The sequence below is a fragment of the Poromitra crassiceps genome, assembly GCF_964638095.1.
Source record: "Poromitra crassiceps genome assembly, chromosome: 11".
In the NCBI taxonomy this organism is placed as follows: domain Eukaryota; kingdom Metazoa; phylum Chordata; class Actinopteri; order Beryciformes; family Melamphaidae; genus Poromitra; species Poromitra crassiceps.
Genome location: NC_139643.1, coordinates 23,811,993 through 23,823,225, shown reverse-complemented (window position 1 = coordinate 23,823,225; position 11,233 = coordinate 23,811,993).

The window sequence follows — 11,233 nt, the reverse complement described above, 5'->3', positions numbered from 1 at the left end:
GCTGGTGCTTGGCCCCAGTTCCATAGTCTTTGTTTTTCAACGTTGAAACGTTCAACGTTCAACGTTTTTCAACGTTTTTCAACACCCAAAACCGCGAAGTTAATCCGTTATTAACGGTCTTCCGCGACTCTCTTCCGTCTTCAATAGTACGGATGTTATTGGCCGTCTTCACACCTTTGCTAACAGAATAGTAACACTTTGAAGGATATTGTGATTTGCTTTTTTTTTAATATGTATATATATCGAGCGGTGAACTTCAGAAAAAAAAGAAAAACTCAACAACAATGTATTGTGTAATGAAAGTAAACTTCTCAAATATCATCTACCTTTGTTAATGCCCGTGAGGTAGTAAACCTGTGAGAGAAAAGACAGATGCGAGAGGGAGCAGAAACAACAAAAGAAAGCAACAACAGATTAACTTGGGAATTCCTCAGCGAAAAGCTTCAGTTGACACTCTTAACTTAGTGGGTCTTCACCAGCTAATTGAAAGCAAGCTAACAGCTCACAACACCTTTATTTTGATAAGCATGTTGAATATTCATTTATTGTTCAAATATACAAAAATACAAAAGCATTGGACCGAGTCCGTCACCATTTTCATTTTTTTTTAACCCTTCACCAAAGAACTATCCCTCAACGACCATAAAATACACAAACGGCACAAATAAACAGTATGGAAACAAACAAAACGAATGTAATAGCAGGATAAAAACAATTTGGTCACAGCACCTCTGCGCTTACAAATAAAATCGTGACATTTCAAGAGACCGAGTGGGGAGGAAGGTTTTGGGGTGGGGTGGTGACGATGTATCAAGTGATATATAAAAACGACCTTTTTGGGTAAATGTCACCGGCACCTTCATAAAAGTAACAAACAAAATATCCAACCCCCTGCTCACCAGACGTGTGGTATCCAGTTAAAATATAGCAGCGCTAAAATGTACACAAGGGTGCCTTGAGTCAGATGTTTTGTCTCGTCTGCTACGTGCGGCGATGCTAGCAGAGGTCATGGCAGAGTAAGGTGCTAAATAAAGGTTTCTCTTCCTTCTCCATTAAGCTTGTATTTACAGAGACACATGTCCGCTAGCATAAGAATAGATCCCTCTGAGAATGAACTGCAGTTAGGGGACTTCAGCTTGCAACATTTAGTCGCAGGTAAGAATTTGCCACCCCGATAAAGCGGCTGGGGCTTGGCCCCAGTTCCAGCAGTCCACAGTCTTCATCCCAATATGGTTCTGATTTGGTTTCTGTGACTGAAAACCGCAGTTCAGAGGAACTCGAGGACAGAAGTCAGAAAATGTGTGCTGTCCCCGCACCAGTCTATATAATACGCTTCCTACAAAGTGAAGACTTCTGATTAGTTCTTCGCATGTATCAGTGACCTCAGTCTATCACAGCAGTCGCCTTTCATTCAAGTCTATCGTTAATACAAGTACTTCAAACAGGACGTCTGTTGGTAGCGTGTGTCCATGTTGGTTGTACTAGTTGAGGAAGCGCCGGCAGCGCCTCGCCCCGCATTTGCAGTCTTGCTTTTTGTCCGCATCCTCGATGCGGAACTTGTAGTCAAATGTGAGCTCTTCACCCGGGTAGATCTTCCTCAGGGCGAAGATCACAATGTGCTTGTGGCCGTCCACGATGATGATGGGAGAGTAGCAGTTGGGCTCGCACGAGTGGTTGATGAAACGGGCCGCGTTGCCGTGCATCGTCGCGTCCACCACGAAGTCGTCGTCGTCGTCGTCTTCGTTGATGCGGAACATGTAGCAGCCGATGCCCTGGTGGATGGCACGTAAACAACAGGGTAAGAAGTCCAGCTTGTGTAGAATGTTTTTTCCAAGTAATTTAATCGCCATGTTACACAATGTAATTTGGATTTATTTTCTTTATTTCTTTATTCCCCCTCCCCCCGATACGCACGAACACATTTTCACAGAAAGCCACCAAGTACCATGATAACAGTATTATATATTATGTTTACTGACCTTGCTGTCGTAATATTTTTCCCGCTTATCCGTCAGCACAGCCCGAATGACATTACCAGTGTACTCTATGACCATCTCCCCAGCCTCTATGGTCCTCTTACAAAACAGGCCACGCCCGTGAATTGCAGACCTGTGAAGCGAAATGGAGTAAATTAGTTTGAACATACAAGAAAAGAAAAAAAGCGTTTCTAAACACTCATGTTTCTTCGTCATTTGTTATAGATTACCTATACACTCCCACTGCATCTTTAGCCGTTTCCTTCAGCCTTTTGAACTGGATTAATTCAGGAAGCAGTCGGACTGTCCTGTGGGAGTGGAACATGGAAAACGTGGTGACGTGGAGTGGCACTGAATTAAAAACCCAGGGTGAGGATCAACAAAGCAGCACAACTATCAATACCTGTTCTCTTCACAGGGGGCCGCCATCTCTGGGAGCGCTCTGTGCTGTGATGCCAGGAAGTTGAACATATCGAAGCTTGACTCCCTATAAGGTGAAAAACGAAGAAAGTTTGTCAAAACATCAAATCCAATTAATTTGAAGTGTATATAATAACTTTAATTTATATAGCGCCTTTCATAAAACCCAAGGTCGCTTCACAAAAGTGGGATACAGATAGGGGAGAGAGGGGGAGGAAAACAAACAAACAAACAAAACAAACAACAGGGATGGTTGAACTAAACTGAACTAACTAATGTGGAAAGGCCGTGGAAAAGAGATGTGTTTTGAGGTGTGTTTTGAAACTGTTCAGGGTCGGGGCATTACGGATTTCGGCAGGGAGAGCGTTCCAGAGGGTGGGGGCAGCCACGCTGAAGGCTCTGAGTCTGGTACGGGGGATGGATAGCAGACCCGCGTCTGAAGACCGCAGGTTCCGGGATGGAGTGTGTTGGTGAAGGAGGTCGGACAGGTATTGGGGGGCAAGTGTGTGAAGGGATTTGTAAGTGAGAAGGAGGAGTTTGTACAGGATACGGAACTTGACCGGGAGCCAGTGGAGGTGGATGAGGGTGGGGGTGATGTGCTGCCAGGGCTTGGTGTGAGTGAGAACCCTGGCAGCTGAGTTCTGCACGTACTGGAGCCTGTCCAGGGCTTTGCTTGGAACCCCGGACAGGACTCCATTACAGTAGTCGAGCCGGGAGGTGATGAATACATGGATGAGGGTTTCTGCCACGGAGTCTGAGAGTGAGGGACGGAGACGGGAAATGTTTTTGAGGTGGTAGAAGGCGGACTTGGTGATGGATTTGATGTGGGACTGGAAGGAAAGGGTGGAGTCGATGATGACGCCCAGGTTGCGAACTTGAGGAGATGGTTTGATGGAACAGCCCTCGACGTGGAGGAGGAGATCTCCAACCTTCCGGAGCAGTGGCTTGGGGGCCACAACCATGAGCTCAGTTTTACTGCTGTTGAGTTTGAGTAGGTTGGTTGTCATCCAGATTTTTATGGCGTGGAGGCAGGTGACCAGAGACTGTGGGGGGAGCTGAGTGGATGGTGAGGTGCTGAGATAGAGCTGAGTATCATCAGCGTAGCAGTGGAAGTTGAGCCCGTGGTGACGTATGATCTGGCCGAGGGGGAGCAGGTAGGTGATAAAGAGTATGGGACCCAGCACAGAGCCTTGAGGGACGCCATGGTTGACTGGGGCAGGGGGGGAGGAGGAGCCGTTGATGGTGACAAACTGAGTTCTGTTGGAGAGGTATGATTGAAACCATGAGAGAGCTGTACCGGTGATGCCAAGGAGGTCAGATAGGCGTTTGAGGAGGATTGTGTGGGAAACTGTATCAAAGGCAGCGGAGAGGTCGAGGAGGATGAGGATAGTGATTTTACCGGAGTCTGCAGCGATGAGGAGGTCGTTAGTGATCTTGATTAGGGCAGTCTCTGTGCTATGGTGTGTTCTGTAGGCTGACTGAAGGGGTTCGTAGAGCTCATGGTTGGACAGGTGTAGATGGAGCTGGGCAGCCACTGCTCTTTCCAGGACCTTGCTGAGGAAAGGAAGGTTGGAGATCGGCCGGAAGTTGTTCAGGTCATCAGGGTCCAAACCAGGCTTCTTTAGGATGGGAGTGATGGAGGCGATTTTAAGACTGGGGGGAACTGTACCAGAAACTATGGAGGAATTGACTATGTCTGTGATGGAGGGGCAGAGGGTAGGAAGGCAGGCTTTAACCAGAGCTGTTGGCATGGGGTCCAGGGAACAGGAGGAGGCTTTGGCTTTAGTCACTAGTTTGGTTACCAGTGCGGCATCAACTGGGGAGAAGGAAGAGAGAGAACATTGGGGGCGGAGGGGGGGGGGGGGGGGCGCTGAGGGTGTCTGTGACACGTTGGGAGGAGGGGGGGCAGGTACGAGGAGTTGCTGGTGAATGGTGTCCACCTTAGCCGGAAAAAAGTCCAGGAATTTAGAGCAGAGGTCAGGGTCATCAGGGGTGGGGGATATATGCCACAGAATTGATGCAAAACAATATAGAAAATGAGGTCAATAAAGAAATCAAGCAAAAAGAAAATCTATAATAACAGCAATCGTAAAATCATAAGCATCTAACAAAAAAACAGACCAAATTTCAAAATTACATAAAAATCTGTAATCCTTCAAAATCCATGAAAATCTTCTTGAAACAAAAGCGAAGATTTACGGCCATTAGTCCTAATTGACAGGAGATACAGGTGAAGAGGTTGTGTGTGTACCGTTTGAAGATCTCAGCCCGGGCACAGCCGCTGGGGTTGGAGGGCACCTCCAAAATCTCTCTACTGACCTCGGCTACGGGTTCGCCTCCATCTGTTCCCAAGTACACAAATCAAGCAACTCTTGTTATCTGATCAACAACACTGAAAAGCCTTCAGACCTGTGAAACACAAGTCGAATCCCTCAAATGTAAAAGCACCAGCGACAAAGTCATCTAAGAACTAACTAAACACCTGAAGCAATTATTTTTCATACTTTGAAAGACATTTCTATGTATTTTCAACACAATTATAAAGTTTGTGGGGCATCCTGATGGCTCATTTGGATAAGGCTAAATTATATTCAAATCAACATTTGTCTTTCTAGTTTGACCTGTCTAATAAAGGCTAAAATGCATAAAAAGCTGCACCATGATCATTTTATAATAAAATCAGAGCCCCATGAATTTAAACTGAAACTCTCAACCCTAATGTTTCCTATAATAAACTCGGTATTCCCATTAAAGATTTAAAATATACCACCCACATCATACAATGTATTTTAATGTTATTTGACTTTCTGACCACCCGCCTCAGTGCTTATTATGAGGCCAGAATAACAGATGCTGCCCTTGGCCATTGGGAAGGCTAACCCTTTACTTTTGGTTTTATTTATTTTGTATGATTACATTTTTTATCTATGATTTTATATTATTGCATGTTTTTGTAGATTGTTGGGACTTCACTGGCCTGGAACAAACGGCTGGCCTGGGGGGGGAGCTAGGACTATGTGCTGTAGCCTATTGTATTTTTTATTTTATGTTTTTTATATTTTTCATTTGCAGGTTATACTGTCAGCTGAGCTCTGTTATTGAAGCTTTGGCTAAAGCTTGCGTTACGTTTTCATTTGCGTTATTAGGCAGTCATTTATTTTCAATGTCCGCTATCAAGAGCAATTTGGTTAATAAAATCGCTGGGCTGGGCACAGTGTTTGTGGTGTGTGGGAAATGTTTGTTTTAAAAGCTTGTGTGTTACGTTTTCATTAACGTTAATACACTAATAATTCCTTTCAATGTCCGCTATCAAGAGCAATTCAGTTGGTTCATGAAATCGCTGGGCTGCGTGCCGACTCTCTACGAGCTTCCTATCACTTTTCCCTGGTCCCGCCCCTTTACTGATCACACCCCCTCACCACCTACATCCCCTAGCCTAGACATTCTCCCAACCCACCACTCAAATCCCGACTCTATGACCTTTGTATCGCTAGCTACAGCCCCTTAAAATACCATTAAACAGTAATAAAGCAGCAACAAAGTCAAGATTCATTGTATGAAAAGATGAGGTCCTTACCATTTTCTCCTGTATTGTCTGCTCCTTCTTTTTTCATGCTTGGTGGCATATGGGAGGATGTTACTACATTGGTGTTTACCGACACGGATAGTTTCCTCACCACACCGGAAGAGTCCAAATCCTCCAGCATTAGTTTGGTACTCTGCCTCTTCCTGATTGGAGAGGTCAAGCTGGGCCCGTGACCCATATAATCACCCAGAGCGTTGGATTGGCCTTTGTTCTTTTCTGCCTGTTTGGAGATCAATGCTTTCAGGTTCTTGAAGACCTCTGGGTGGCCGGAGCCTGGACTGAGGGACATCTTCCTCACAGCAGATGGGCTGCCAACCACAGAGACAGACTCGTCTGACTGCAAGGGGCTGCCATCATAGTTTGACTCATGACATGATGACCTCTGCATGCCCTCCTCACTTACATGACTCTTCAGCCAATTTTCTGAAAAATGGCCCTTTGGAAAGGCGATCATTTCCTGGTCCAGGAACCTCTTGGGGACCTTGATGACCCGGGAGGATCGTGCGCTCCCCACAGGCGTAGAGGCGTTGTTGGAGCTGTTTCGGACCTGTTCAGAAGATGAGCTAGGCTCGCTGGGCATCGCTGCCTCCCGTCCACTCTGTGCCTGGGCTTCAGCTCCAGCTTCAGGAGAGGCACTCATCCTCTGCTGCTCAGTTAAGGATTTGAGGGGCACAGCGACTGCTTGAGATGTGCCACAGACATCTTTGGTGCCACCACATTGAGACCCCTTCATGCTTTCCACAGACCTCTGCGGCTGGGCTTGGTCTGCTTCCAAGTCCTCCGACACCTCACCTGGCTCTTTGACCCTGGACGCCTTTTCTCTGCCCTTCACTCCCATCGCTGTCAGGGTGCACACCAGCTTATCCTGCTTGGTGTGGTCAGCTGAGGTAGTGGCTGTTTGGTCTTGCGCGCTGCCTGTGCAAGTTTCTAAAGTTGAGTCCACCGTTTTTCCTCTCTTCCTGACAGAGCCTTCTGATTTTGTAGTGCTCTGTGTACCTGATGCCTGTTGACCTGCATGTCTGCTCCCTGGACTGGGAGCTATGGAAGAAGGAGAAATATCGGTAATACTTTATTTGAAGGGGTTAGGGTGACACGGAGGCTTTATGAATGTTTATGACTGTTGTCATTAAGTGTCATTCAGTAAATTATGTCATTGTTTTTTTGTTTTTTTTAGCAATTTAGATTTTTTAGAACACAGAAAAACAAACCAAAAACAAACAAACACAGATACAGTAAAAGAAAAGAAAAGAAAGAAAAAACATACATACACTAGTGCCACCAGTTACAGCTTGTAAATCAGGCCCGCCACACCCCATTACGCAGAGTACGCAGACTGCGTAGGGCATCATGTGACTGAGGGCACCAAAAAAAAAAAAAAAAATAATAATTTTTTTTTTTTTTTTGGTGCCCTCAGTCAGGCCACTCACTGAACAGCAGGCCAGGCGCCGCCTATTGGTTTACTAGTGGTTTTATTACTTTATTCAGGGTTAAAGTGGGTGCATCTCATTGTAAAATTGGACTTGGCCCAAATTAGGCTTCAAACGGCCCAAATTGGGCTTCAAACGGCCCAAATCTGGCTTCAACCGGCCCAAATCTGGCTTCAACTGGCCCAAATCTGGCTTCAAACGACCCAAATCGGGCTTCAAATGGCCCAAATCTGGCTTCAAACGGCCCAAATCTGGCTTCAAACGGCCCAAATTGGGCTTCAAACAGCCCAAATTTTTTGCCGCCGCCCTTCGGACGCCGGCACGCACGTCGGCCCGTATCGGCCTGGCCTGCTTGGTATCTAATGCCCGGCCTGAATTATGATCCCAGTCCGTCCCTGCTTGCATGTACAGTTTAACAATCGCTTGTTTGCTGACATGTATGGTAATTCTAACAGTTGTTTGTTTGCCACATGTAATGTAATGTGAGATACACTAGTATCGTTCATAATGAATGATTATGCAGTCTTTCGTTTGACAGTTATTGAAAGTTTTGCGGGGGGGGGGGGCACCACAAAACAATTACGCTTAGGGCACCCAAATGGCCAGCAGCGGCCCTGTTGTAAATATACATAAATTATGATTGTAAATATATATATATAAATGAGTGGGATCCCACACGAGGGAGGAAGACCGGCCAGGCGAGTCACCCATCACCCCTAACCTCGTCAAGGTAGGCCAGAAACGGGTCCCAAATAGTTTGAAATCTCCCAGATGAGTTGGTCAAATTATGTCATTGTTAATGTAAAGTTGACATTGTTTGAGATGTCTTCGTTATGACAACTTGACATTAACCAAGACAACATAACCAAAATATCTACTAGAATCTTGGAATCATGTCTGCAATGAACCTTTTGGTTTACTTGAGTAAACTAAAATAATTGACCTATAATAAGAATATTTTTTTAAATCAGCAAAAACAAATAATATAATTTTTATGGCATTTCTGCTTCACTAGTCATCTCGCGCTATGCGCGCTCAATTCTCAATCCTAGTCCTGCAGCTTGCCGACCTGGCTCCGCAGCTCGCCCACTGCGCGGCCTCGCCCGCAGCTCGGCTGCTGCTTGCCTGCCCTATTGGTGCGCGCGCAATGTCTCTCTCTCTCCATCAGTCTCTCTCCCTCAGTCTCTCTCGTGAGCCTCAGACTGATGACATCATCACTGATGGCATCATCACTGATGACATCACTGATGACATCACAGTGACACCATCACTGAACTATAGCCTCAGCATTAGGGCAATCAGCCTTTGGGCAATTAGGGCAATTAATCTGCCCTAATTAACAACTAGGTTACCTGTCAAAAACAATGCATGCATAATCTTACCCTTTGTTACTATCTCGCATATATTTCCATGTTGCCAGATCAAGGGCCTCTGCCTGGCCATGTTTGTGATGACATCATCCTCTGGCAGGCCAGAGCGGGGAATTGTGGGTTGGTCGGGGGTTTGGGAAAGACTCGACGCTACAAGTGAACACGACCACAAAACATGGTTACCGTACATTAAAACTGACAAGCAAGACAGATTGCTAAATGTGAATGTTTCAAGTTTCAAGTTGATTTGGATCCCCATTAGCTACAGCATTGCAGCATTGTCAAATGAAGACTAGTCTCGCAGTAGCCAGCCATAGATATGTCTACATCTACGTCTGGAACACAACTCTTGAAAAGTAGTTAACGCCCACACCAGTAGCGGAGCCAGAGGGGGGGCAAGGGGGCGGTCGCCCCAGGGCCCACTCGTCAGGGGGGCCCATCAAAAAAAAAAAAAAAATTTTTTTTTTTTTTTTTTTGCAGGCCAGGCCACCTGGCTGGCAACCTGCGTTTTTATTTTTCTTCTTCAGAACAAGCTTGTCTGTAAAGTGGCTTCACTGTAGTCTTTCTTGGACATAATATTACTTGGCTCAGTGAGTGACAAATTGTGTTTTCGGATATAGGGGCTATCAGCTATTTTACAGTTGTGACTTAAAATGACTTTATTTAATAAAGTCAGTGGTGTGAGTCTGAGAGGAATTCAATCAATAGACAATAACATTGGTGTGTTTAAAATGAGATATTCCACTAAATATGGCTAAAACCGATTCAAACATGCAAAAAAGGCACATTTTTCTTCGCGGCCTGGCAGGCCCGGTTCTACGGGGGTGCAAAAGCATGCATTGCACCCTTATTTGTCTGCATGCTCAGTTGAAAAGTAAAAAAATGTATAAATGCTACAGCTGCACACTTACTGTTTAAACTTGAATTATAGTTGTTGTTTTTCTTTGTTCTTTGATGTGATTTTATGGCTTTTTGGCACCTATATGTAACCTTTTAAGGTTGAGATAATTGTATTATCATTATATGGTCCAAATATTTCAGTAAAGCACTTGAAACACTTGAAATATTCTTGCTTGGGTGGTATCATTCTACTTGAAATGATGGTCAAATGCATTATTTTTAGTAAAATAACATGTCAAATTTTTCGGCCGGCCGGCCTTTGGCCGGCCACCCGAGTGGGCCCGGCCTTTGGCCGGGCATCTGCACCCCTTCCTATCTAGGATGCACCCCTAGTCATCTTGTTCTGGAACCGGCCCTGCGGCCTGGCCTGGCCTTCAAAAAAAAAAAAAAAAAAAAAATTGATGGGGCCCCCCTAAGAGCTTCGCCCCCTCTGGGCTGATAGGGTCGCTCCGCCCCTGGCCCACACCCAAGACATAAAAAGAGGCATGACAGACATATCAATTGACCAACCACGGACGGCATGCTGGACTTCCATAAGAGCCCAGTCTATAAGATTTTGCCGCACAATTCCTGTGGGCGGAACCCGGAAATGTGACTTGTGATTCACCACTGGAAGCGTGCTGACGTAAGACGTTGGGTCTGACAACGTGAGACTAAATGAAGACCATCTATCTCCAAAGGTCTCCAAGGTTTTAAGACGTAAAGGGTAACTTCAAAGGTCATGAAAATTGCTCTATGGAGGCTTGACTAGGCTGCTTTACATGTAGATGACCACTTTCAGTGAGAAAAATGGCTGCTATTCTATAGAACCTCTCATATAAATGAAAATCTGAGTATCCGCACAATGCAGGACGAACCAATTGCTTGTGTTTCTTCATATAAATATATTGGTATTGTGTTGGATGCGAAACTTTCTTTTCGCATTCACATTGAACATTTAACAAAGAAATTGAGGAGGAAAATTGGTTTTCTATACAGAAACAGATCTTGTTTTTCTCTTTGTACTAGAAGGACTGAAATCCCTTGACGCCGTGTATCATAGCGCTCTGCGCTTTATAACAGGTGACGGTTATTTAACGCATCATTGTATTTTGTATGATAAGGTGAACTGGCCCTCCCTGTCATCTAGAAGAAAGCTGCATTGTCTCTTGTTTATTTACAAGGCTCTGATTGGACAGCTTCCTTTGTATTTGTCTTCACTTTTAAACCATGTTAACACAAGCTATCAGACACGCTCACGATCTCACATTAGACTGTCAGTCCCGCGAGTGAGATCTGAGCAAGGTAAGACTGCATTTTCTTTTTATGCACCAGATGGATGGAATCGGCTCCAGGACACTTTAAAATTGGAGCAACTGATCTCCGTGGAATCATTTAAAGTACTCCTCGAAAGCACTGTACGTGAAGAGTGCACTTGTTTTATCTAAACTGTTTTATCATCTCTGTCTGTACATTTCTGTATGTGTTCTTTGTAACAGGGCGCTCTTGTAAATGAGAGTTCGCTCTCAAGGGCCTTTCCCTGTATAAATAAAGGTAAAATAAAAAATAAAATAA